At 40.3% G+C, this 25,525-nt stretch overlaps 1 protein-coding gene across 5 annotated transcripts in view; it reads left to right on the forward strand.

Moving 5' to 3' along the window:
- tshz1 (teashirt zinc finger homeobox 1) overlaps positions 1-25,525 on the forward strand; it is a 244,555-nt gene that overhangs the window by 96,973 nt on the left and 122,057 nt on the right. Inside the window, exon 3 of one of the 5 annotated variants that reach the window (XM_043688642.2) lies at positions 4,186-6,621. The exons of the other annotated variants lie outside the window; for them this stretch is intronic. The gene's annotated coding sequence lies outside the window, so the exon portion shown is untranslated. Of the gene's footprint in view, positions 1-4,185; positions 6,622-25,525 lie in introns of those variants that run through there. 5 annotated transcript variants of the gene reach the window in all.

Genomic DNA, 25,525 nt, shown 5'->3' on the forward strand with positions numbered 1-25,525 from the left:
TTTGAAAATTATGTTCTTCTCTGAATTAATTGTTAGACACTTTTTATATCGGTGCTTTAAAAGTGGTACTTTAAAATGTCAATCCTCAATAAGCTCACAACAACAGTTGAACATTTTAATTTTGGTATTTTATTGTTGTTTAGAATTTTAAAGGATGATAGTAAGAAAGGATTTAAATAGCACCTTTTACAAGTACTGGATATCTCAGACCACTTCAGAGACAATTAATTTCTTTTGAAGTATAGTCACTGATCTAATGCAGGAAATGCAGCAATTTACACACGGCGAGATACCACAAACAGCAATACTGTAACAATAGGAACATTTTTGGCGATCCTGATTAGTGGATAATTATTGATTAGGACACAGAACATAATTCCTCTGCTCATCTTCAAAATAGTGGCTGCTGGATCTATTTTGTCCACCTCAGAGAACTTGATTTAACATCTGAAAGATGGCAACTCTGACCCTGAGGTGCCAGTTTTGATGTTCACGCCCTGGAATGGCATGCAAAATCATAAACTGATAAACTAAACATTTGGACTGCAGAACGCTGTATATATGATTGATTGGCTGGTTGATATGCTTGGTAAAAGCAGTAGCAAGTAAGTGAGGGTGTTTAGATTCTAAAACATTACTGTACCTATTATGTGAGATATTCTGTCAGAATGGCTGCCTGACTCTGTCATACTGAAAACGTTTGAAGTGAACAGTTAAGGTGTAATCAGGAGCATTATCTCAACTTGCACAGTCTTTGCATCCAATACAGAGTTTAAATTTAATTATAGTTGAAGCTACTGATGATATCGAAATGGTCTCTCATTCTGCACTTGTGCAAAGTTCACTTCTATTCATGTGACTGCCAGGGGAAATGAAGTGGTCTGTATGACAGATGGCACTTTGGGCCCACTCAAATAAGATACAAGAGTGAATGTTGGATATTTGGTTCTTTGAGTCTACTTTGCCATTCAATAAGATCATTTCTTACTTTTTACCTCAACTCTACTATCTCATATTATCTCCTATTTCTTAATTCTTTTAGTACTGAAAAAGCTAAAAACTTCTGTCTTACATATATTCAAAAAATATCCAACACCCTCTGCAGTTGGGAATTCCACAGTTCTACATTCCTCTGAGTGAAGAATATTTAACACCACCATCTACAAAATGGAAGAGTAACATTAAACTTCACCTATTCATTCTGTCATTATATTACATAATATATGCTCAATCTCCATCAGTGCATTATCAGTAAGTGGCATCAATTCACCTGAAGTATCCAGCTGCTAAGTTACTTCAACACAACTGATCATCTCTTCAAATTCAACTGTTCAAATTTAACCTCTGTGGAAGTGAGAAGCAGATAGTGTGAAGCTGAACGGAGTCTTGGAATGATCGATCATCAAGCTCTTGCACTGCAATTCCATGTCAATGCACAGCCCTTGCTCTTGATCCACTTCTAAAGACTTGTTGGCACTGATAGATTGCTAATCATCATCAAGAACTGACAAGTGATATTATGGGGATTTGGGTGAGGAGAAAGCACCATGTGGAGTAGATATCCTAATGGGCTTTAAGCCAAATTTGTTCAACAATTACTGTCCAAAATGAAGCATTTTCATCATTGTTCAAGGAAAGCTCCAAACACTATGCAAAAATGCACAGATGAAATTTTTTTATGCATTGTTCACTCAGTCAATGGCATTTAAACACTTCAGTGAGCATATTAAACATTATCAATCATATATGACACAAGCACAGCTCGCAAGTTTATTGTGCTATCAATATTTATCCTTTTTGGGTGTGGCATTGAAAAGAAACATGGCAAAGAAAAATGATTTAACCAGTTAGGGCAAACTTCCTGCAAGTAGAGCACATTCTGCCAGTAGATATTCAATTGTACTTTGCTAACACAGCAAGCAGAGTAGATACTGTCAATACTTTGCCGGAATGCCTTTGAGCTGTGCCAGAGACTTTGTGTTTGTGATGTGGGGAAGATACCTGCATTCTAATTTTTTTCCTATAGATTCTGATTCCATCTTTTGCTAGGGAGATGACTGATTGAATATCACCTGCACTGAATTATCCTTGTGCATTCTGGTAATTGCAGAGGGTCACAAAGAGAAGCACAGGTACAACATTTGTTGTGCGGGGACTTAATAGCTGCATATTTACAAATTGATACGGGAGAGAAGCTTTCAATGCATTTATAATCCCATGAAATGTAATGCACCATGGGTTCATTCCAAAGGGCATCCCATCTCTGTTTGCCTAACTTGGATAATGGATAGCTGTAGTGGAATGCTGTGCCTCCAGAGCCTAACAGATTAAACATTAAAATTTTCATATTAAGGTTTACAAATTGCATGGAAATATTCCATTTCACAGCCAATATGGTGAAAGGGACACAGGCCTGCTTAGCAAATGCGACAACACACACTACCAGGGAGCAGAATTACTCCTTCTGCGTGGAAAGAAAATTGCATGGGGGTGGGGGGGAGGGCAGCATTCCACCAATAAATAAAATAGATTTATTTGACATATTCTGTTCAGTCAGTGGCAAAAACAAATTGGCTTTGAGCACCCAAAGATTCAGTAGTGTGCTTTGATTCAGACACTAAATAGGCCAAAATTATAAATATTAAACCATTGTGCATACATGTTGGATACTCAGTGACAAGCAGTGTTGTTCAATTTCTTCCTGGAATGAGAAAAACCTGATCATCTCTCATTTATGACAGTCTTATGGAATAAAGCAGGTTAAAATACACTGTCAACCTTTCCTTTCATTCTGCAAGCGAAAAGATTTTACAATTTTAAAAAATACATTTTGTTTATTTATAGTTTTAATGAAGATTATTACAGGCACAGAGGGACATTTAGAATACCTTTTCATACCAAGTGAGCAGCCTCTTATTCCATCTCCAGGGGCCACTGATTGCCATCTTCAAAGTGTTTTGAGGATTTGAGTATTACAGTCTTGAAGCAGACCAGATACTAGCAGTTTCACCCAAATGGTGGAGGATTGCTGTAAATTTTATTCTTTGGTCCTCAAAGTGACAACAAAAATCCCCAGCAAATCCATTGTGATCTGTAATACTGAAAATAAAGTTGTCCTTGCTCAATTTTACACTGTGGCCAGAAACTACAGTGTGGCAAATGCCAATAAAATATGACCAGCAGAATAAATTGGATCCTGAGAATTTCTGAATATAAGAACTGGATGAGATCATTCAGCCCTCCCAAACTGGGTCCACTCAATGAGATCATGGCTGATCTGCTACCTAACACCTTTCTCTATATTCTTGAATTACCATTGGCTCACAATAATCTATCATAGTTTCAGATACAAACAATGAAGTAACAATTACCAGTTGTTAGAAACTAACAATCAAGCATCAAATGCTGTTTGTGTAACCAGATGGCCTCTTCCAATGTGAAACTGGCTACTACCTTACTATTACAGCATAGGAATGTTTAAGGAGAAGCTGGATGCACAAGGAGAAAGGCATAGAAGGATATGCTGAGGGGATTAGAGAAATGCAGGTGGGAGGAGGCTCCTATGGTGGAGATACACTAGCATGGACCTGCTGGAAAGAATGGCCTTTTTCTGTGTTTTATGTTCCACCTGACGTTACAACTGGCCCAAGCTTGCAGTATTTGAGTTCAGCACGGGAAAATTATCAACACACAAAGTATGTCCTCAGCTGATCTTGAGGGATTTCAATATGATAATTCCACTGCTTATGTTTTTCTTATTTAGTAGCCATATAGGCGCTGTGAATGAGATTCCAGCATTCAAAACACTGTCTGTAGTGTCCTACTAAAACTTTCACTCAAAATTAGAACTGTTTCTCAAAACAGTACTACCCACGAAGACAAATTAAACATGATCATTAATAGGACAATATCATTGGCAGTCACTGTAAGCAGATGGTAAAATGTTATTGTTCATGTTCAGATGAGAAAAACCTGAGTTTGGGTTGCAATTAAAACAGAATTGATTTTTTACCACATAAAGTATGAGAGACATAAAATTTTATGTCACTGTCATCTATTTATTGGACTTGCCAGGGCAACAGCAACATTGAGCAAAATGAATAGGTTAGTAGATCTGTTGTTTAGGATCTTTCAGTTTGACAATAAAAGAACAGTGGTCTGACCAAACCCTTAAATTCCTTGCAGGTCTATATTGCGGCAACAGAGCTAAGATTTTTGTGTGTGGTTTAGTCATGGGATAATCATCTTGTGGAGGAGAGGAGAGCTTGAGGTAAAGTAAGATTTCCATTCCTTAATCCTGGAATCCCCTCCATGTACTATATTCCCAGTCATGGAATCTCCAGGAATTACAAAGATTAATCTGAAGGACACTGTTGTGAAGACTCTTGGAAAGAGCATGAAGATAAAATTGAACATATATTTTACACTTTTGTTTATTAGTGACTTTTTAAAATGAAGGATTTAAACACAAAGAACAGTTTAAGAGGTCCAGGTCATTGGAGCTGAGAGGTCAGGTGAGGAAACCTCCAGGACATTACATAAAGTCAAGATACCAATCTGTGGGAGAGTGGTCTGCATGGACTGTAGAAGGTAATCTGAACTTGATACCAGAAATACGTCATGTGCTGGATTTTACAGTCGCCTACAGATGTATTTGAATACAGAGGTTTGTTCATAAAATAAAATGGATGCTGTTCCCATCTCCTGCTCGCCCACATTTCCATATTTGGGTTTGGGGTTGGCATCAGGCAATCTTGAGCTTTTGGAAGTCTTATTGTGTAGAAGGGGATAAAATTGAACATATATTTTACACTTTTGTTTATTAGTGACTTTTTAAAATGAAGGATTTAAACACAAAGAACAGTTTAAGAGGTCCAGGTCATTGGAGCTGAGAGGTCAGGTGAGGAAACCTCCAGGACATTACATAAAGTCAAGATACCAATCTGTCTGGGGAAGGCAGACAGAAGGTGAGCAGTCCAGTAGCTTCCACTATCTGGGCTAATGTGGTGCCAGAAGAGTGCTGGGTGGGGAAATAGGACCATTAGAGGATCCCTTCGACACAGCCTCATTCCCATTTCTGAACAGTTTTTTAAAAAATTCCAACCGTACAGAATACTACATTGGAGACAGCATCATTCCCATTAAAACCTCCCACACCCCAGCCTTTACAACACAGCCCCTCACCCCACAGTGGCTTCTGCCAGGCAGGCCTTTCTAAATCCCCTCGACTTCCCTGATCCATTTATCAGGATACTCCTTTATGGGTGCTGAGCCATGCTGTATGAGCACTTAAATGCCAAACACTTTGCAGTGGGTCTGAACCAAGGTAAGAATTACAAATTTCCTTCCCTAAAGGACGTTAGCAAACAAAATGTGGTTTTATGATAATCAATGTTGGTTTCATGGCACTATTATTGAGAATTTTTTTAAAAATTCATTTATCTATTAGATTTATTAATTGAATTTAAATGGGGGTTTGAACCCATGTCTCTTGAGTATTAGATTACTTACAGTGTGAAAACAGGCCCTTTAGCCCAACAAGTCCACACCGACCTGCAACCTACCCAGACCCATTCCCCTACACCTAACACTACAGGCAATTTAGCATGGCCAACTCACCTAACCTGCACATTTTTGGACTGTGGGAGGAAGCCAGAGCAAACCCACACAGACACAGAGAATATGCAAACTCCACACAGTCAGTCACCTGAGGCGGGAAATGAACCTGGGTCTCTGACGCTGTGAGGCAGCAGTGCTAACCACTGTGCCATGCCATAGTCTGTGCCTACTAAAATCCTACTCTAGTGATGTTACCTCTACACCACCATCTCTCCAGTTCTGTGGATTTATTTTCCCCCTTGTTTATTGTGTTGTTTTCTTTGCCCTTAGTAGAAAGGAGCCATTCTCTCCCTTTCATGCCTTAATTTGTACCCATTTTACATTTCTTTCTCTTCCACCATCATCTTGTGATGCCCCTTGGTATCTTTTAATATATGAAAGGTGCTATATAAATACAAGTTGTTTGTACGACAGCATCATCGGCTTTGCACATAATAACACTGGGAATTTTAAGATTGATTTTGTCTCGTTTTTTTGTTATTTAGAGCAGCCAAAGGCTGTTTGCTGATATCATGAATTCAACAGGGCATTAAAGTTCCTGCACACATTCACTCTGCTCCATTTACTTTGAAAAGAGAAACAGTGCAGAAGCCAGCAGGGTGACTGGGGTCTATCAACTCCTCCTCACTCAGACAAACAGGTGCTGGTCTCAGATTGACATCTTTAGCATAATCATTGGCCAGAATTTGCTGTAGCTACCATTGGTTCAGTTTGTCACTGTATCCTTCATTTCAAAAAGAGTGTTTGAATCAATGTGTTTAAAGATGTTGTTGTACCTCTCTGGAACAGGTGGGACTTGAACCTGGGTCTCCTATCAATGCACCATAAGAACTCAAACGCTCAAAATGTCCTATTGACTGTGAAGTTGCTGCAGGTGTGAGCACACAATGTTACGTAAGGTGTGTGAAGGTTTGTAGCTCAGGTTGAGGTTTAGGGTGTAGGTTTGCTCGCTGAGCTGTAGGTTTGATATCCAGACGTTTCATTACCTGGCTGGGTAACATCATCAGTGGCGACCTCCAAATGAAGCGAAGCTGTTGTCTCCTGCTTTCTATTTATATGTTTGTCCTGAATGAGGTTCCTGGGGTTTGTGGTGATGTCATTTCCTGTTCGTTTTCTGAGGGGTTGATAGATGGTATCTAGATTTATGTGTTCGTTTATGGCGTTGTGGTTGGAGTGCCAGGCCTCTAGGAATTCTCTGGCATGTCTTTGTTTAGCCTGTCCCAGGATAGATATGTTGTCCCAGTTGAATTGGTGGTTTTTTTCATCCGTGTATAGGGCTATGAGGGAGAGAGGGTTGTGTTTTTTTGTGTCTAGCTGGTGTTCGTGTATCCTGGTGGCTAACTTTCTTCCTGTTTGTCCTACGTGGTGTTTGTGGCAGTCCTTGGGTTGGTTTTGTCCATGGGTTGTACTGGGTCTTTTAAGTTTGTTAGTTTTTGTTTGAGAGTGTTGGTGGGTTTGTGTGCTACTAGGATTCCGTTGGGTCTTAGTCGTCTGGCTGTCATTTCTGAAATTTCTTTGATGTATGATAAGGTGGTTAGGGTTTCTGGCTGTGTTTGGTCTGCTTGTCGTGGTTTGTTCTTGAGGAATCTGTGGACTGTATTTTTTGAGTATCCGTTCTTCTCGAATACGTTGTATAGGTGGTTCTCCTCTGTTTTCCGAAGTTTGTCTGTGCTGCAGTGTGTGGTGGCTCATTGGAATAGTGTTCTGATACAGCTTTGTTTGTGTGTGTTGGGATGGTTGCTGGTGTAGTTAAGTATTTGGTCAGTGTTTGTCGGTTTTCTGTAGTTCTCCGTTGTCCTTTCTTTCGACCGTGACATCCAGGAATGCGAGCACACACAAACAAAGAACAGATACTCAAAAAATACAGTCCGCAGATTCCTCAAGAACAAACCACGACAAGCAGACCAAACACAGCCAGAAACCCTAACCACCTTACCATACATCAAAGAGGTTTCAGAAATGACAGCCAGACTACTAAGACCCAACGGAATCCTAGTAGCACACAAACCCACCAACACTCTCAAACAAAAACTAACAAACTTAAAAGACCCATGGACAAACCCATGGACAAAACCAATGTCATCTACAAAATTCCATGCAAGGACTGCCACAAACACTACGTAGGACAAACAGGAAGAAAGTTAGCCACCAGGATACACAAACACCAGCTAGCCACAAAAAGTCAAGACCCTCTCTCCCTCGTAGCCCTATACACGGATGAAAAAACCCACCAATTCAACTGGGACTACACATCTATCCTGGGACAGGCTAAGCAAAGACATGCCAGAGAATTCCTAGAGGCCTGGCACTCCAACCACAATGCCATAAGCAAACACATAGATCTAGATACCATCTATCATCCCCTCAGAAAACGAACGGCAAATGACATCACCACAAACCCCAGGAACCCCATCCAGGACAAACATATAAGTAGAAAGCAGGAGACAATAGCTTCGCTTCACTTGGAGGTCGCCACTGATGTTACCTAGCCAGGTAATGAAACGTCTGGATATCAAACCTACAGCTCAGCAAGCAAACCTACACTCTAAACACATTATTATCTTGTGTGCAATGGGACACCTGGGGCTGGAATGAACAGGACAAGATACAAAGGATCTCTTGGACTAGTGAAATTTGATGCTCATGAAATAAACATAGGAAGGGGTGTCAATTTTAAGTGTCAAACTCGGTGACAATTCAGTACAGAAAGGGAGAAAAAGATTGGCTTCAGCTTGTGTGGAAAAAAACTAGGATAAACTGGAAAAGTCCAATTTTTAAAACAAAATCAGCACTTCTTTGAAAAACACACCCTGAAAAATTCAAAGGCTGTAGGACTGTGCCCCACCTTTATAAAATTTAATTTTCAGTGCCAGAGAATTTGATTGACAGCCATTAGCATTCAATCATGTCATTAAAGTTGTTCTAGGACAAGAGCTCATATTTTTGGGCTCAGGGGTCACAGATTTCAATTTGAGACGAGGAGGATTACTCCACTGAAAACGTCTGTGACTCTATGGAATTCACTACCACAGTGTGCAGTGGATGCTGGGACACCGAATAAAGTTAAAATGGAGGTAAACAAAGTTTTGATTATTAACAGATTATGGGGAGTAGGCAGGAGAATGGAGTTGAGGCCGACACAAGCTCAGGCATGATCATATTAAATAGTGGAGCAGGCTCAAGGAGCTGAATTGCCTATTCCCACTTCTAGTTCTTATGCTTATAATGACTTACTGTGGTGATTTTAATGGCCAGTTAATGGACAAAGGCAGTAAGCACTGAATGGGAAAAGGTGAGCCAGGAATGACTTGTGAAGATACTGGCTGAGTGGTGCAACTCAAAACAGCTTTTCAATATTTACGTTTAACCGTGCCTGAAGTTGCTGCACTGTTTACACACAATGGCGAATGCCGTGAGTCTCACTGTTACTATGGCAGCACATTCTAGCCAAATTCTTGTATTCCTCAGCTGGTGGATATATGTTGCAAACGGGTGTTCAACTGACACTTCTTGCCATGATATTGTTCTGCTTTTGTACAAATGTGGCTCCAGAAATTCCAAGGTCCCTTACGAGTGGTCAATTCCTTTGGTAAGCATCGTCTGTACTCAGAACCTTGACTAGAACTAATTAACTAATGTTGTAACCTCAATGTTAGAACACTGCTCAGGAAGATATGTCTTAATGTGTCACTTCACACTGTCAAATCCGATAAATAAACTGTTAATCAGAACTAATAGAATTGCAAGGTTTATTTTGTTCCCTGCTCTGGACTATTCTGTGCAGTTGGAATTTTTAAAGAAAAATTGTTCAGAAATTGGCAGTTAATAAATAATAGCACTGATTGCTGATTAAGGCTGTGGCTATTTTCCCTGCAGGGTCAGAGGCTGAAGGATGACCTTATAGAGGTTTATAAGATCATGAAGGCCATAGATAGTGTAAATAGACAAGGTCTTTTCCCAGGGTGGGGGAGTCCAAAACTAGAGGGCATAGGTTTAAGATGAGAGAGAAAAGATTTAAAAGGGATTTTGGGGGCAACCTTTTCACGTGGAGGGTGGTACGTGTAAGGAATGAGCTGCCAGAGGAAGTGGTGGAGGATGGTACAATTACAACATTTAAAAGGCATCTGAACAGGTATATGAATAGGAAGGGTTTAGAGGGATATGGGCCAAATGCTGGCAAATGGGACTAGGTTAATTTAGGATACCTGTTCGGCATGGATAAATTGGACCGAAAGGTCTGTTTCTGTGCAGTACATCTCAACAACTCTACAATCTGATGGTTGATTTGCTTTGCTCCAGCACTGAAGGTGCCTGCTGTCAGTAGTCAATTTCGTCAGGGTCCTGATGGGTTGCCAGGCAATCAAGTCCATGGACGGCACATTTCCTCTCAGGCTGAGTAACACCATTGAGTGTAAAGTATGAAAACAGGCCGTTCAGCCTATCTGGTCCATTCTGGGAGTTAGGCTTCACGTGAGCCTCTGCCCATGCTCTTCATCTCACATCATCAATATCATGCTTCTATTTTTTTCCCTTCAGTTGTTTATCTAGCCACCCTTTGAATGTGTCGATATTAATTGCCCCAACTACTCCATGTGGTCACAAGTTTCACATTCTAGCCACTCTTTTGATAAATAAGTTTTTTCTGAATCCCATATTGTATTTATTAGCACCTACTTATATGTCTAGCCTCTAATTTGCTCCCATGCAGAGCTGGCATTGACTTCATTCTATGCTATAATGATTCTGAGATTCCTGTTCCGAGGTGGATTGCTCTCCTCCCGGAGAGTGGCAAGAAAGGTGACAAGAGGCAAAGATAATCAAATGGTTTGGCACTGGGGAGATCCCCATCACCTTCCCGCCATGCACCACCTTCCTGTCACTCCAGGAATTTAGTTTTAATTGGGAGTTTCCAAGTTCAAATTTCCTGCCCCAGTGTCAATTCAGGACCTCACTCCACCCTGGGCAGAAATTACTCCAGCTCTTGACAAGATACAAAGAGTCGACCATTTGACTGGTAAACCAATATGGAAAGGCTGTTTGGGGTGAGGATCAAGGTGCTTTTATCTGCACTAATTTGTGCAAGACACAGGGACTTGAGGCTTACGGCAGAGGGTTGTCACTGAGAACCACACCATGGTCTTCATTTCTGACTCCTCTGCACATCCCTCCCTCATAATTCTCAACTCCAGAAACACCCTGCCTCCTGAAACGATACATACCTTTTGCATTGGCAACTCTGCATTCTGGGAGTGCAAGGGATGTTACTGCAGCAGAAGGCACATTTTTAGCCATGGTACAGCTGAGCTCCGGACCTTTGGACCTCTAACTTACGGACAAATGCAATGGGAAAGAGTTGGGACTTCTTCAGCCATGTCCTAATGATAGCAGAAAGCCTGCCAGCAACCAATCAGCTGTCTGATTGCCAGGAGATCCATCAGGCTTCCTTATGTCTGCAGTCCACAAGTTTCCCTCTGGGAAACTAACCCACCTTTCATAGTTCATCTGCAAACAGAAAAATCCCAGCCTCAATCTCCGTCATCTCCATGCCTTCAAAGTACTCGATCAGCATGTCCCTTCTATTTTCTATAGAAGACAATCTCTCCTCTGGAAGGAAAGACTTTTGTGTGTTTCACTTGCTGCTTTCTCAGCTCTTGGCCCTAGTGAAAAAGAATTGGCATGGGATGGTACAATGATTCAGTGGTTAGCACTGCTGCCTCACAGGGGTTTGATTCCAGCCTCATGTGGAGTTTGCACATTCTCCCGGTGTCTGCACGGGTTTCCTTCATGTGCTCTAGTTTCCTCCCACAGTCCAGGTTAGGTGGATTATCCACTCGAAATGCAGAGTTACAGGGATAGGATTGGGGTGGATCTGATTGAAATGCTCTTCAGAGGGACACGTGTGGACTCGATGGGTCGAATGGCCTCCTTCCATACTGTAGGGATTCTTTGATTGGTGATGGTCAAAAGGGACGGTTGTGAGCTGCTATCCACTTTCACAGAAGGAAGTGTACCCCAAGCAACCTGTGCAGGGAATCAATTGCCAAATATACTTTGTAGCTAATTGCTGACAAGTACAGAACAAATGCTGTAATCAACGTGCACTCTCACTGTGGGTGTTGCTAGTAAGACTTTGTTCATAATATTTTCCAGTTGCCCATTTTAGATGGATGTAACATATTCTTTGGCTGCCATTTTAGAGGCATTATTACCAGAATTCTGACAGATATCCTCGATCACTTCAGTAAAACAAATGATCTGTTCATCGCAGTGCTGTTTGTTGTGAGCTGGCTGTGTGCAAATTGGCTACTGTTGTTCCAGCAGTACAACTGGGAACAGAGTTCAAAAATACTTGATTGGCTGTAATAGCACTTCTAAGAAAATTGAAACACGCTGTAAGTGCACACGTTCTCTCTTGCATGAAAAACTGACCAATGCACTATGTGTTCCAAGCAATGAAATTTTAATGCATATCACCACCAGCTCTTCATAGTTCCAGTACCCAAGTAGTAAAAGGCTTGAACTGCTGAGCATGGCCCACTCCACCCTGATGGTCAACATCTTGATGTAGTGTACGTGGGTGGTAGAGGCTTCGATGAAAAACTGGACGTAGTAGGACAAGTGGATTGCTCTGCCGACAGTATTTGAAGTCCATGTTCAAGATTTATGGTTCAGGAAGAGGTTTATGGAAGTAAAACTGCCAGCAACAATCTTTCAACAGTTGATGCTGACAGTTTGAGGAATAATTATTTTGCAAAGTCAGCAAAATCATGGAGCAGTTGCAGTTGTTGGATGACTCATTCATCTGAAGTTTTGGTATGTGCATAAATTAATCAAACGACAACAGCAGACTGCCATATAATGGCTAGATTCTCATCGGCTGCCCTTACTAATCCCACAGTGTCCATTGATATTATACAGGAGGGATCAACACCTTTACCCACACCAGTGGCTGTTTTTCTCCTTTTCCTAAAGTCAGAAAACAAGATAAACAGAAGTTTGATCTTCTCTCTTCCTCACAAGCCTTAAATTTCAGTGTCACTTACTGAGTGGGTTTATTTACGAGCAAAAGCTATAAAAAGACCCGAGTTATCTAAATTTATTACCCATATTTCCATAACAAATCAGTTAGCAATTGTCAGCTGATTTTTCTTTTCAAAGGCTTGCAAAAAATAAAGGATTCCTCGAAGCTGAAAGAAGCTAAAACTGTTCTCTTTTTTTCCAAATAACATGAAAGGAAAATGTCAAGCATTGGCACTTGATGTTCTGCAAATCCAGGCTTGTTGCAAAGGTGAGGAGATGAGTTTTTAGTAATGTAGCCAGCTCTTTTTCAGAGAAAGTACATTTTAATGCTTTCAGGGCAGGAGTGTCCTGTTCACTGCTATGTTTTAATCAAGATAATACTAAGTATAAGTACTTGTCTTTTAACTGAATCGCTCAGTGGATGTCATTAGTGGCAATGCCAGCATTTGTTGTCCTTCCTTAATTACCCCTGAACTGAATGGTCTGCTGGACCATTTCAGAGTACAGTTAAGACTCAACCACATCACCTTGGAGTCACGTGTAGTTTGGACTGGAAAGGCTGGAGGATTTCCTTTCCCATCAGAAATTAAAGCATCAAATTTTTCGTACTACAACAATTAATGATCGTTTTTATGGAGACTAGCTTTATGTTCCAGATTTTTTAATTAGTTGAATTTTAAATTCCACCATTGCAAAACTCCTTGGGTGACAGCAAATGCAACAAGCAGCTGGCAGTTGATGTTCACCACTCAGAGCAAAACCTTACCTATGGTGTTTTAGAAAATATTTTTAGCTATCAAATAAATCAAGCCAAGTTGGACTGTAGAGGTTCAAGAAACAGCTCACAGCTACCTTTTCAAGGACAAATAGGGACGGGCAATAAATGCTAGCCAGCCAGCAACACCCACAAATGCTTTTTTAAAAAAAAACCCAAATTCTTTTACTTGTTTCCTCTGAACATTAACCTAGGCTTCTAGATTACTAGTCCAGTGACATTACCACTACACCACCATCCTCCTTGTTGACGATAGGATTATCCCATCTATTCTAAAAGCAGAAGGCTGCGTTTTATAACAATTGTCTTAACATGGATCATCAATGAAACCCAAGATATACTTTAGCATAAAGTGGCATGAACATACTGGCGTATGGGGTAATGCAGATCATTACCCCATACGGCAGTATACTGAGGTTTTTCCTTAATATTGATGCCAGGAGAATTAATGCACTTGAGATGTCTTTTATTCCTTAATCTCTGTTGAATGTGTATTTTGCTGGATTTTACTTTAGAAAACAATGGCGAGACCAATAGCACAAATTGCACAGTAGCTTGCAGTGAGTTCAGATGTATGGTTATAAGTGGAAAATCAGGATGTTGCCTTTGAAGCTGTCCTGCTCCAATGTAAATGTTATGTCGAGATCTGTATCCCCAATTAAATACATTGAACTGCTTGAAGTTGCTGCACTGATGTCACAGATTGACTAAACATATCACAAAATGTTAGGGTTTGTCTATCCAGTGTGGATACCCTTTTATCAGTGCACTAAATCTTAATTACTAGCAAGCAACCTATCTAACACTGAAAATTAACTTTTATATGTGAGGAGTATCATTTCTAAAGGTATTAATTATTGTTGGAGACTAGTTTAGAAAATGAATTAAGTTTTACCCATTCCTCTAGCTTTTATTTTAAATCTCTGACTGAATTTAGCTTTTCTTAACTCTGTTTATTTGTTTTCCTCACCTGATTTCACATCAAATTCAGTATTCTATTAATTTCCTGTTTAGGACTCTGTGCTGCTCATTATTCATCCTTTCAGTTGGTTCAGGAAACGCTCAGATACTGGTTCTCTTCACGTGAATCCGCCATCCCCTATAGAGGGCATCATGAAGTTTGGGAGGGTTGGCTGACAGGAATTCCAGTGCAAAACTCCTTGGGCAAGAACAAATATAACAGCTGGCAATTGATGTTCACCACTCAGAGCAAAATCTTCCCCATTGTGTTTTAGAAAATATTTTGCAGCTAACAAACAAATCAAATCAGGCTATGACAGTTTTGCAATTACTAGACATCTGTCAATGAAACTATCTACTCTTTTATCAGTCAACAATATGTTTGGTATATCTACATTTCGAAAAGATAACTTGCCTTCATGTAGTGACATTAACAAAGTAAATTATTCAAAGGTGTTTCACATTGACTGTCATCAGGCAAAGATTGACACTGAGCTACATAAAGAAATATCAGGAGAGGTGGAACAATAGCTTGGTCACAGAGATGGGGTTTTCATGAGTGTCTCTGAAATGAGCAAAATTAGGAAAAGAATTCCAAAGATTAGGCTCCCAGCAGTGCAGCAGTAATTGTGGATCTCTGGAAAACCGATCTAAGAAGATCAAAAAAAGATGCTGGACATAAAAAGAAAAATTGTGTATCCTGCAAATCTGAAATATAAACTGAAAATGTTAAATGGTCAACTAACTTTGAAGAGGAAAGCTGATCAATCCCATTTCAGGGATTTATTGTTGTCAGATGTACCTAAATACAGTGAAAAGTTCTGTTTTGCCAGCAGTACAGGTAGATCATAGCAAACAAGGACACATCGATCATAGGGTGCTTAGCAGAGTGAGGCCTACAAGTTACAGTTGCACAGGAGGTGCACAAAAGCAAGATCAACATTAGATTTGAAATTAGTGAGGATCATTCATCATTCTAAAAACAGTAGGGAAAAAGCTGTTCTTCAACCTGTTGGGATGTGTGTTTAAGCTTCTGTATCTCCTGCCTGATGGAAGAGAGTTGGAGAGTGGTGGGAGGGGTCTATGATGACATTGGCAGCCTTTTCACTGTAACAAGAAATGCAGATGAAGTCTGTGGATGGGAGGCTGGCTTGTGTGATGGTGTGGACTGTAAACACAACCTTTTGTAGCTTCTTACAATCCCAGGCAGAGCTGTTGCCATACCAAGCTGTTATGCACATAGATAGAATACTTTCTACGGCATCTGCAAAAGTTGGTGAGGGTCCTTATGGACATAATGAGGTTCCTAATCCACCTGAAGAGGAGGAGGCCTCGTTATGCCTTCTTGACTGTTGCATCTACGTGGGAGGGCTAGGATAGATGGTTGGTTATTATTATGCCTAGGAACTTGACCCTCTCAACCCTCTCCATTTTAGTTCCATTGATGTAGACAGGGGCTTGCCTCCTCCTGCCCAAAATGTTAGCTGAGCTTTTTCCGTCAGCTATTGAATGAGCGGCTATCTCTAGTACTGTACTTGCCAATGATAAGTTTAACTGTACCCATCTATAAAATTAAGTTTCCCTGTTACAGGAAATATATTATTAAGCTGGAGAAGGTTTAGAAAATGTTTACCAGGATGTTGCCAGATATGAAGGGTTTGAGTTATAGGGAGAGACTGGATAGGCTGGGACATTTTTCGTTGGAGCACAGGAGGTTGAGGGGTGATCTTATTTATAAAATCATGAAGAGTATAGATAAGGTGAATGGCAGGGGTCTTTTCCCTCGCAGGGGTGGGTGGCATTTCAAATTTGGGGGGGGGGGGGGCATATTTTTAAGGTGAGAGGAGAAAGATTTTAAAAAGACATGAGGGACAACTTTTTTTAAACACAGAACGTGGTTCATGTATGGAATGAACCTACAGTGGAAGTTGTAGATGTGGGTACAGTTACAACATTTAAAAGAAATTTGAATAAAGAAATGTTTCGAGGGATATGGGCCAAGTGCAGGCAGGTGGGACTGGTTTAGGTTGGGATTATGGTTGGCATGGAGTGGTTGAACCCTGTGCTGTATGACTCTATTGACTCTAAAAGAAGAAGAAATTTGAAATACGGTTCTTAGCAACTTTAAGGGTCTTCCATTTGTGAAAGTTGCAGTTACGTTTTTTGATATTTGTAGTATGAGTAGAGATTTGGAATTAAACACAGTGCCACCTAAAGGTGCAAGTCCATGTCTTCATTTGGCCATATTGTACTGATTATTATTAATTAGTGAAATAATTAATTTTAATGAGTTTCTATTGTTTTGGAATTATATGTTGAGGCACCAGACGGAGAATAATCTTCTGCTGCAGTGAAAGTAAAATAGGCACCTTCCTTTTCGAAGGCCAAGGAATGCATGTGTGATTTGTAGTAGGCTGCATACAAGTGTCACCCCAGGTTCTAGTCAGATTGGAAATAATTGGAGAATTCCCTGGTCAATCATTTCTGGAGATCACAATGCTGTAGCTACTAGGATTGATTTTATGCACATCATTTGTATTTTATGACTCCTCCACTTGGCGCATTTCACTCGACAAATAATCCTGCACTTATCCAGAGATATTGCTGCAGATTTGGTCATGTGTTCTGTTTGTTGTAGTTTGCAGAGCCTCAAATTAAATAAACTCTGATCTCTATGAAATATGTACACTGTTTGCCAGAGTTTCCACTAAACCCTCCATCTCTGATACACACAATGGCATCAGCTTAAAATAAGTTTCTTATGTTACCTTTCTTCACAAATTTGTGAATGTGAACAATTTGTACTTGTCTGTAGCTAATATGTCATGACATATGCAAGCCCCAGTTGGGCATGAAATATCTGGCAGAGTCTCACTTCTGCATTCAGTCACCTACACCCATTACTCTCAACAATTTGAGGGCAAACTACAGCTTCAGATGTACTCCTCCTGTCTGACATCCAGTGCAAAGGAGGAGAGTCTGAACACTTGTCCAGTTCTAGCTGTGTGTCTTACCTTCCGTTACAACAGTGACTATTCTTCAAATAATTAAATTGGGACATCCTGAAGTAATTAAAGACTTTTTTGCTTCCATTGTTAATGCTATTATCACATAACACCTTGTGCCTCAAGCTCACCAAGTTTATGACAGTACCTTGTACATTACTGTACATCCAACTCAAATCAACATCTTTTTTGGCAATATCACTAATTTTAATTATTCTTCTTTCTGATAGGAATATAACTTCACTGTTTTCCTCCTTCCTGTCCTACTCTGCTTTGCAGTCTTGTGTGCTGTTGCCAGTTTTCTGATCTTTCCCCTTTGCCATCTTCATTTAAGCCCTCTTGCACCATTCAAGCTATTGTACTGGTCCCAGATCTATTCAGATGGAACCCATTATTCTCAACATCTCTCTCCACTACTAGAATTGGTTCCAATGTTTAAAGGGTTTAGAGTTTAAAGCCTTCATTTCGATATATCCAGGCAGGTCTTGCAATCATTTTGTCATATTCATCCACTGAATACTGCATGGAGCCAAGAGTTGTATGACTATCTTCTTTTGTCTATCACAATTGCTGAAACTCTGTCTACAGTATCTCGATTTTCTTTCTTTCTTTGTTATATATCTAACATGGAATACAAACTTTAGTTGTTCCCTTCCCCTGTTCAAAATCAGTGCAGACACAATGGGCCAAATGACTTACTTCAATGTTTCTGTACCTGAGAACAGTTCTCATCCAGATACCCGTGTCAGAGGGTCAAGGTGCCAGAAAGGGTCTGGTACCCAGTAAAAGTTATCAACAGGACTGGAAGCAATAGGAAATGTTATTTAACAAACAAAAAAAAGTTTTATTTCACCAAACCAAGCCTATTCTCTTTTTAAACAAGCCTTTATGGACTTGAAAGCAAATTTTATGCATCACCTATGACTGGAAGCGTGTATAAATCCTACAGGACACTCATAATTTCTCCCAAAGAGCGTAATGAATCAGCAAATTGTTCAGTAAAGGTGATTTCTGTCCCTGAGCTGCATTACTTTGTTATTAGTGGATTAGCATGAGCAGGAGCCTGTGTAGAAATCTGACAAGTTTGTTGCATCTATAAAACTTTAATTTGAAGCTCATCTCTTGGGACTGAGACAAGCAACACATAGTGTGCAAAGCAAATACTTGTTTATGGACCATTCCGACTTTGTTCACAAGCAGATTGATTAGCAATATTAACACAATTATCCTGCAACCTCTCCAGTCCCATGAGTATGAAATAGCTAGAAACAAAATGAATGGACCTGGTTGGAGAACAACATTAATTATAAAGGTTTTGAAGGCAACAGTAGAGTAATCTCTCTGGGACATAAATGAACCAAACATTTGATTGAAACAGTTAGCAATCATAAAACTGCAGTCGAGGTTAAATTGTTTTGAGCTATGGAAATGAACATATTAAAGGTTATATTTCCAACTGCGAGGCAGTTGAGCCATGCCACCATTCAGTGACTCCATGGCAGAATTATGTGACGCAGGAAGAATAGGTCTAAAATGATTGCAGCATCATTAACAAAAGCAAAGGCAGAAGAAGACATTTCACAGCAGGAGGTTTGTGAAGAAGAATAAAGACATGGAGAGAGCTCATTAAGGATGAATCAGAGACCCACAAACATTTGAAGCAACTAAGTGTGGAATGTATCTAGCATCTAATGACTCTGTTATAAACTGAAAATGATCTACAGTCAAGTCACTGCTCCAGGTTAAAACACCCAATGTTTCCAAAAGAATTACTTTCAGAGTTTTCCAGGGAGAAATTACCCTTGAGTGCACATGCTGATTTGCCAAATGAATACATGGGATATTAACATAATGTCAAATTTATAGCAAAGCAACAGGCCATTTGGCCCAATCAGTTCATGTTGGTATTTATGCCTCCTGTCAACTTACTTTACCTAATCTAATTATCATAAACTCTACCCCTATGTACTCCAGTAGCTTCTCCTTAAATCTACACTCCTCACCACGAACACTTCCTGTAGTACTGAGTTCCACATTCTCAGCATTCTCTGGGAAAGAGGTTTTCCTGAATCTCAAATTAGATACATTGGTGACTATCTTATATTTATATCTGCACTAAATAGGTGTGCATGCACATGCTTAGCCACAGATAATTTGAATAGAGTTTAGGATACCTTATGCTGGTTTTGATATTAAGCTTACAGTATTAGCAAACTATATGTAAACTGCAGATATTGATGCAAATGAAGACTAGGAAAGTGCAAGATTATATCTACCAATCTGCTAGCTCTTAAAGAAAACCTACTGCTGATGAAAAGTTATTGTAAATAACACGGGTAAGAATACAATACAAAAGGTCCCATTCTTGTTTTAAACAAAAACAGAGAATTCTGTAAATTCTCAGCAGGTCAGGCAGCATCTGTGCAGTGAGAAACAGTCAATATTTCAGGTTGAAGGCCTTTCATCAGCACAGGACAATCTTTGTGAAGCGAAGATTTGAAGCAAGCATGGAAATAGAGAAGGGCTGGTGAGTTCAGTGTGGGATTCAAACCATGTTGTAGCTGAGGTAGATGCTGGGCCTAACACTTCATCCTCCATTCAGTAAAACAAAACTTACAAATTTGCTGTGGTTTGGAAAATAATTGCCAAAAGTCTCTTGTCGGATGGGGAGCTCAAGAAGATGAAAAGACAGAGAGGACAGAACAAATGGAAAAGCCTGTGAAAGGTTCAAACATTGTGAAAGACAGAGAGATTAAATGACAAAAGGGACAAGTGGTAGGAGGATAGATATGGAAACAGGATAGGTCCAAAGGAGGTGTAAACAGGAAAGCAAAATCATCACCAACAATTTTTCAAAACAAAATGAAGACACAGATTGAACTCGATGTTGAGTCCAGAAGACTGGAAAGTGTCTAATGGGGAAGGATGAGGTGCATTCCTGGAATTCCATCAGAACACCATAGGAAGCTGAGGACAGGGCATTCAGAGTGGTTGGGCAGGGCCAAATCATTCAAATGACGGGTGAACAGAAACCTGGGCAACCCTTGGAGGGAGAGTGGTGGTGTTCTATAAAGTGATCATTCAATCGGAAACCTTGCTTAATCCTTATTCCTATATTACAGCCGTGACATGACATTGAAAGTGATTCCTTGGCTGTGAAGCATTCAGAGGTCTAGATATTGTGAAATATGCTATATAAATGTAAATCTTTTTTTTAATCTATTCAATTATCATTTCCAACACTATTGCATATATCCTCATCCCCTTGCAAATACAATATCTCTTGCTGTCTCCATTTCATTTCAGAGTAGCATGATAGGTATTAGGCTGTTCTAGCACAGACTTAATACCAACATTATAGAATCCCTTCAGTGTGGAAACAGGCCATTTGGCCCAAAACATCCACAACCAACCCTCTGAAGAGTGACCCACCCAAACCCATTCCCCTACCGCTCTACTTTCCCCTGACTGGTGCACCTGACCGATACATCCCTGAACACTATGATCAATTTAGCATGGCCAATTCAACTAACCTGCACATGTTTGGTCTGTGGGAGAAAGCCCATGCAGACACAGGGAGAATGTGCAAACTCCACACAGGTAGTTGTCTGAGACTGGAATCGAACCCAGATCCCTGGTGCTGTGAGGCAGCAGTAATAACCACTCAGCCACCACGCCGATATGATGGTCAAATGGCCTGCCCCTATGACTTGAACAAATTTACTTCATCTGCTTCCACAGAAAACATTTGCTAGAGCTTTATGAATTGTGATGAAAAGCTTTTGCTGTAACTTGTTGCTCAGTGGATTCCATACGTATTATAAACTATTTTCAATTTGCAAGAGAGGTGGTGGCACGGTTGCTCAGTGGTTAGCACTACTGCCTGACAGGAGTGGGGACAGCCTCTGGTGACTGTCTGTTCTGGAGTTTGCACGTTCTCCCCATGTCTCTGTGGGTTTCCTCCAGGTGCTTCAATTTCCTCTCACAGTCCAAAGATGAGCAGGTTAGGTGGATTGGCCATGCTAACTTGCCCATTGTGTCTGGGAATATGCAGGCTAAATGGATTAGCCATGGGAAATGTTGGGTTACAGGGATAATGTGGATGGGATGCTTTTTGGAAGGTCAGTGTGGACTCGATGGGTTGAATGGCCTGCTTCTACACTGTAGGAATTCCACATCCACAACTGCACTCACCTCTCCTCTGGTTTCCATCCATTTGCTGCTGAAATGCATTTTCATGTCTTTGTTAGCTTTAAATGTGACTTTTCCAATAGATCCATGGCTGGTCTCCCACATCTTCCACATCTATTTACCTTAAAGTTTAAGATCATCTTAAATCCTAATGACAATATCCTAACTTCAAACTCCCTCCCCCACCCTACTCCCCAAACAAGACCTGCCTATTCTGTGCTTACTGATTTATATTTATTGACTCCAGCACCTTGATTTTTAAAATTCCCATCTTTGTTTTCTAATCCCTCCTATTCCTCATCCCCTCCACATCTGAAATCTCCAACCTCAGACCTTATGTGATATTCATGTTCCTCTAAGGCTGGTCTCATGATTTCAGTCATTGGATTTCAGTGATTCAGAACAAAGGGTACAAATTCTGAAAGCTCTGTCTCTCTCTCTCTCTCTTTCTGCTAAAGAAACTCCTTAAAAACAACCATTTGAATATGTGGCTTGGAGTAACATTTTAATTGATTATGCTTTTCTAAAAAGTCTTGGGCCATTTGACTGCATTAAAGGCACTATATAGTGACAATGGAGATCTGGTGACATGGAGTGTAGCATCCCTGCCTCTGACTTAGAAGCTCCAAACTCAAATCCAACCCCAGGACCTGATGGGCAAGGACAGAGTGTTCAAAACATGGCCGAAGAGGTTGATCATCAATCCGTTAATCCTTTCAATTGACGGAAAGCTGTAAGCACAGGAGAGATTCCTGGTCAACCACATGACGGAGTTAACATTGGAGTCTCTACCATCAATATCAATAGGTCCAGACTATAGCAGGAATATAGAAGTGCATGTTGCCATGGCAACATGAATTCCCTGAGTGATCTGTAATGTGCCATCATAGCTACAAGCTGTTGTTGTTCTTGGGCGTTTTCAAAAAGTGAAGAACAATAGCACTGAAAAGTACTTCTTTGATTGTTCAGCTCGGGTTTGTTTACAGCAGTGTTTTGGAGTTTAACTTTCAAATCATGGGGACTCTGGGGCAATTCTAGAGAATTTGGGAAGTTGAACTAATGCTGCAATGGGACACGTTCCCTCAGGGTGATCCAACATTGACCTTCTCCTCTTCAGCTGGAAATAAAACAACCGGAGCAAGGTTCAACAGACCAATTTAAAAACGACCAAGTAGAAAATGGAAATTTAAAATAATAAAAAGAAAGTCAAGCCTATTTCCCTTTAGCTTTAAATCGATGATCAATAAAATGCTGTTGTATGATTCAGTAGTGGTTATGATTCAAACTTACCAGCCCCAGGGATAATAGTGAAACTTTCAGTCTATGCGACACATGTAATGGCAGTACTGTTATGTCCAGACCAGCAGCACAGCACAGATGAGACTAGGGGGCACATAAAACTTTTATTGGCACTATAACAGCTTCTCCAGAAATAAACATAAATCTGATTCATAAAATGTCTAAGTGCTGGGAGTGGAAGAACATTTTAGCTCAAAATGAGTTGGTATGCAAATCAGTCTCAGTCCCCACTTTGCAATCTGGGTCATTTATCTCACTTCTTTCTCAATTCTTTCACATTTTGTGATGCTGTTGTATATATTAGTTGGGTCATGAAGCCAATCGGTATTTTGGTTTTTTGCTTTTATGGATTGAGGACTGAGGACTACTGTCCCTTTTATAACCTGTTCCAAACTTTTCTTTAATCAATACTTAGCATGGCAGTAAGCCAAATTTGCTTTGTTGTTTCAACTTTTGTTCAGTCAATCACACCCTTGCCTTTGTATCTGGTGTTGTGTCTTCAAGGTTTACTCCAGACACTTGAGTGCGTAGTCCAAGCTGATAGTCCCAGTGCCAGTACTGCCATAGTGTGGTACTGTCAGAGGTGCCATCATTTGAGTGACGCAAAAAGGCATTGATCTCATTCCTGATGAGGTGTGAAAGACTGCCCTCTAGGGTAGGTGAGAGAAATCCCACAGTGCCATTTTGAAGACAAGCTGGAGTGTTCTCTCTGGCAATCTGGCCAATATTTATCCCTTAACCAGAGTCATTAAACATAGAGTATCTGATCTTTATGATATAGCTATTTGAGGGAACTTGCGGTGAACGAGAGTGGCTACACTTCAAAGGTAAAGCTTTTTGGGATATCCTGAGGTCATGAGAGGCACTACAGAAATGCAAGTTTTCTTTACTGTGACCGACAGGCAGCTTTACAATACATTAACTGTAAATGATATGGATTACCAAGTGTTGCCGACTGTTCTAATGCATGGTACTATATTTCGATGTAATCAAAACATCTACACCTTAACGCAAAATATTTAAATATACTGAAAATCACTTAAGATTTATAGATCTTGATCACCTTAAAAGTGCATGAGGTGATATTTTCTTTGAATATAATGCCCATGGCCATTAGACTGTATTGAATTATGTTTACTTACTTGGAACCATATACGTAGTTGATAGGTTTTTATGGAAGATCTATAATAACACCCATATCATTAATAAGCTTCAAATTCCTAGGCAATTTCTGATCTATGTGACATTCACACTCCTTCAGGGTCAAACAACATCTTGCAGCCTTCATAAAATGATTAAATATTTTAAACAGATCATGCTTATACATCCATTGTCCCATGAGACTGATACTGTTATCGTTTTTGTCAGTGAGAGTTTCCATCTGCATTTGTCATTCCCACATGCATTTATGAATTATCAATCAGCATGTCAAAATTCAAAGTAACTGATGTTCTTTGGGTAGTTCTTGCGTGGTCTATCTGGAGCTTTTAATCAATGGTGATTTTTATATTCGCAAGTCTCACATAAATCTTGGCTCTTGCTGGCCATATTTTGTATTTTACACAAAAGCTCTGACAGAAACACTGGTTACATTGTCAACGCCCTACCATTGGGCTGAGTAGGGAGCATGGGCATTTTAGGGAGATTTTGGTGAAATGTCACAGAGGCAAGTAAAGTTTCCAGCTATGACAGCTACAAGAAGAAATCCATCCTGCATGGTAAAATCAGCTCACTGTAATCTGATCTGTCACCTTACATTATGGATATTTATGGAGCGATTCCGATGGGTGGAAGACTGTAAAGAAACAAATTATAGGGCTTGGCTATGCAACAGCAAACCTCAACTTTTGTTCTCAGATCAAATGAGTACTGTACCAAAACTGATCATCTAGAAGCAATGCTAAGCACTCAATGAATTCTGAAACCAGATCTGAGTGGGTAATGAATGTTTTGATGTATTGTTTTGGAATAAACACTGAGATTTCATTTTAAAGTTGGGGTTGTAAGATTTTGCTCCACAGATCAAAATGCAAACCTAACAGTTGAACTATTCTCTAACACAGATAGGAAATCATGGAATGAAAAAATATAAATTGCTAAAAATCCTCAGCAGGTCACGCAGCATGTGGAGAGCTTGGAGTTAGCACTTCAGGTCAAGTGACCTTTCCTCAGAACTAGGGGAAGTGAGAAATGTAACAGGTTTTAGCAAATGAAGAGTGGTGAGCTGGAGGGAAGAAAATGGGAAGATCTGTGATCGGTTGGAACACAGGAGAGATGGGAATGTCAGACAGCACTGTGGCTCAGTGGTTAGCACTGGTGCCTCACATCGCCAGGGACCTGGGTTCGATTTCATCCTTGAGTGACTGTCTGTGGGGAGTTTGCACATTCTCCCCACGCCTTTATGGGTTGCCTCCCACAATACATAGCTGTGCAATTTAGGTGGATTGGCCATGCTAAATTGCCCATAGTGTCCAGGTATGTGCAAACTTGCTGGTTTAGCCATGGGAAATGCAAGGTTACAGGGATGGGATGGGTCTGGGTGGGGTGCTCTTTGGAGCATTGGTGTGGACTCAATGGGCCTAATGGTCTACTTCCACACAGTAGAGTATGTTCCAGTATGTTGCTGGACCAGAGGGAATGATGATGGGACAAACAA

This window comes from Chiloscyllium plagiosum, unplaced genomic scaffold, assembly GCF_037043375.1.
Source record: "Chiloscyllium plagiosum isolate Xiang-an unplaced genomic scaffold, Cpla_swu_hap1 HiC_scaffold_4, whole genome shotgun sequence".
NCBI lineage: Eukaryota > Metazoa > Chordata > Chondrichthyes > Orectolobiformes > Hemiscylliidae > Chiloscyllium > Chiloscyllium plagiosum.